Source organism: Nanorana parkeri, unplaced genomic scaffold (genome assembly GCF_000935625.1).
Source record: "Nanorana parkeri isolate BGI_ZX_2015 unplaced genomic scaffold, ASM93562v1 scaffold617, whole genome shotgun sequence".
In the NCBI taxonomy this organism is placed as follows: domain Eukaryota; kingdom Metazoa; phylum Chordata; class Amphibia; order Anura; family Dicroglossidae; genus Nanorana; species Nanorana parkeri.
This window is the reverse complement of record NW_017306885.1, coordinates 143,349-147,251: the sequence shown is the minus strand read 5'-3', so window position 1 is coordinate 147,251 and position 3,903 is coordinate 143,349.

The window sequence follows — 3,903 nt, the reverse complement described above, 5'->3', positions numbered from 1 at the left end:
TGATAAGAAGAACGGGCAGGCTGGGAGAGCCAAGTGAGGAGAAGGACTGGCAGGCTGGGAGAACCAAGTGATGAGAAGGACTGGCAGGCTGGGAGAACCAAGTGATGAGAAGGACCGGCAGTTAAATTATCATGGTAATCATACTCTACAGTTTATTGTAATACTGCTAAGTACTTTTTTTTAGGTGAATTCTGTTTTTGTCTGTTAAACAAGAGCACTGTGAGAACCTCTGACTGAATAGAAGTACCTCATATTCTGGAGATTTAGAACTTATAATCTAATAGAAATTGCTTAATACAAAAAGTTAAAAGCAGAAATGTTCTGTACATGGATTCTTGTGTGAGTAAAGGGCCCCCTCTAGTGTTTGTTTTAGACATCACATGCTTTCCGCTGCCTGAGACATCACCATACTGATTTATTAAGGGTCTGGCTTCCTGGGGCAACCTGTGTGTGCTGCAATGTTAACATGCATTTCCGTATGTGGAGGTTTGTTGCATTAGGGAGCTTGGTCATTTTGAATTAGTCCACAGTGAACCCTAATGCACAAAAAGTAGGTCCCACACTATTTGTTTTAACACAGTGCATAGCAACATTCTGATCTTTCCATAATAGTGTGCATTTTATAGCATATGTATTGTACATACACCTTCACATCTGACAACCTGCATTCACCTCCCCATCAACAAAGGTCAATTGAGAAATCAACTTTTGTTAAGTCATGGCCACCTATGGATCAAATGTCGGCCCATTTAGCAGGAAACACCCATAATTTGATCCGTGTATGGCCAGCTTTGGACAAGTGGGCTATACTGCTGCCCACAGGAGGATTGGACACTGGCCAACAAGAAAAATTTTAGACCAGCTCTAGGGTGTAACCCCCTCCTGTGACCAGCGTGCTTTAGTTTTTTAACAAGTGTTCATAAGGTAAGCCTGGAAGTGCCCTCTAGGTGCCGGGACCTGTGTTAGAGTGCTGGTCTGTCATTGCAGGAGGTTTTCTGGGTTCAAAGCTGTGGCAATACATTGCTTGACCCTTTGAGAGTCTTAAGACTCTCTTTACTATGTAAGTAGGCTGTGCAGGCCAGGCCAGGCCTGGTTCCCTCCATCTTATTAGTCTGTGGGACAGATTGTACATGACATCCCTTGTTCTCACCTTCGACAGTAAACAAACTGGTTAAGATGCATTTGGTCTTTGCCTTGGCCTCCTCTTCAGAGGCTTGCCTTCTCCCATCAGGGGTCTCTACTCCCTAAGTTATTACAGCAGAGGTTTTTGCCACAGTCAAGGAAGGGTTAATGTCCCAGCTTACTCAACTGCTGACTGATTGCAAGCAATATTGCTTGGCAAGACCACCTACCGTATATACTCGAGTATAAGCCGTCCCGAATATAAGCCGAGGGTGGGAAATGAGGCAGCTACTGGTAGATAGATACCAATAAAATTACATGAATATTTATTTAAAAGAAAAACAATAACCTAGCTCTGTAAGTGGAAAAGGGGGTACAGGGCTACATATCATGTACTACGGATCATTTAACCCATTCATGTTAGCAGAGGATCATTGTAAATGTATTGTCTGCACTGTATTAGCAGTATATACTCCATATAGAGTATATACTGCTAATACAGTGCAGACAATACATTTACAATGATCCTCTGCTAACATGAATGGGTTAAATGATCCATAGTACAGGGCTACATATCATGTACTACGGATCATTTAACCCATTCATGTTAGCAGAGGATCATTGTAAATGTATTGTCTGCACTGTATTAGCAGTATATACTCCATATAGAGTATATACTGCTAATACAGTGCAGACAATACATTTACAATGATCCTCTGCTAACATGAATGGGTTAAATGATCCATAGTACAGGGCTACATATCATGTACTACGGATCATTTAACCCATTCATGTTAGCAGAGGATCATTGTAAATGTATTGTCTGCACTGTATTAGCAGTATATACTCCATATAGAGTATATACTGCTAATACAGTGCAGACAATACATTTACAATTATACTAACATGAATGTATTAAATGATCTGTATGTAGCCCTGTACCCCCTTTTCCACTTACAGAGCTAGGTTATTGTTTTTCTTTTAAATAAATATTCATGTAATTTTATTGGTATCTATCTACCAGTAGCTGCCTCATTTCCCACCCTCGGCTTATATTCGGGACGGCTTATACTCGAGTATATACGGTAGGTGGTCTTGCCAAGCAATATTGCTTGGCAAGACCACCTACCGTATATACTCGAGTATAAGCCGAGGGGGGCATTTTTCAGCAAAAACAATGGGCTGAAAAACTCGGCTTATACTCGAGTATATACGGTAAGTGTTTCCTCATCATCCACAGTTTGATGATTTTATTTATACGAAGACTAGAAACATCCTAAAAAGCTTTTTCTTTCTTGTTTATTAAAGGGCACAGGACGTAGAGACAACTGGGTTATACTGCTGCCTACAGGAGGATTACCAGCTTGATATAATGCCTCATATTCCAAGCATGCTTCAGCTTTTTACTCGGGTCCTAGGGGGGTGAATGCACAGACATTCCGGGATCCACTCTTATGTGCCCAATACCACACACTGGAAAACATGCCATGCTAGGGAACGGGATCCATGTGGGGTCTTGTGAGGTGCCATGGATATTATGATATGCTACATCTAGATATTCTAAAGGAAAACAACGAATGAAATGATTGTGATATAGGAATTTGACACATTTCATTTGTCCCCCCTGGAGATAGCGTTGTTTTCCCAAGAGCCCGGAGACTGATCTCTGCGTCGCACTTTTACACGTGATGCTGGATGGCTCCATTAGTGTTTTTACAGTTCAATGTAATAAGCTCTCTGTACGGATCTACATATAATATCTTGTATGATGAATCCCATTATGAACAGGCACTACCATATCATGATCTCATTTCTATAGTTGAATGTTTTGGATGGGCAGTTGCATTTCATGTACTGTTATACTTGCTTTTCCAGCCAGCAGGTGAATGGTGTCCTTAGATGTGTTGTCATTCTTTTGGCCTTTTGGTTCTTGAGGGAAGAGGAAGAATTCCAGAGGCATTGGTAGATGGGAGAGGGTAGACAACAGAAACAAGAGGGGAGAACTGTCAGCAGAGGGGTGCAGCATGGGGTACAGAGGGCCCACACTAGCATGCTGCTTCTGCAGTTGCAAAAGAATGGAAGGCCAACCAGAGAACAGACAGAGGTGTAATACAACAGATCATCCAATAGAGAGGGTAACAAGGGCTAGGAGTCACCACCTACTGTGTTTTCCTCATCTCGCAAGGAAAATATTCCTTGGCGTTACTCACTTTGGACAAGTAGACCCTATAAGGGGTCTTCAGGGATGGGTTCAGACGAGTGCGGATACACCACTGCCCTGGACTCGCAGAGCACCTTGTAGCTAGCTCAACATTCTCACAACTTCTGCCAATGTGGGCGCCTAACACATGATTAAGTGCTGAAAGCAAAATTGCAGGCCGACTCTGCATCTTCTGACGCTGTCCTTGAAGGGCCCAGGTACGGCCATGGAATGCCAATCCGGAAGACAACATCTAACCCACCAGGTCACATGCAGCCCAGAACTTGATAGGAGACATCATAAGGTAAGATTAACAAACTTTCTCTCTGACCAGTGTCCAATCACCTGAAGGTACAGCTATATCGGGGCTCAACATTTTAAGTCCTGAGCTACTAGTCAGGCCTTAATAGTTACTCGCCACCAGTTGCCCCACCTAACCCCTGCCTCTTAACTCCGCCCCTAAACACACCATCTTAAATTACTTTATGAAATTACACTTTTAAATATATGCAGAATAAAGTTACAAAAATAAATATTAACAACAACATTAACATAAAGCAATGTAGACATTGCTGCCCTCA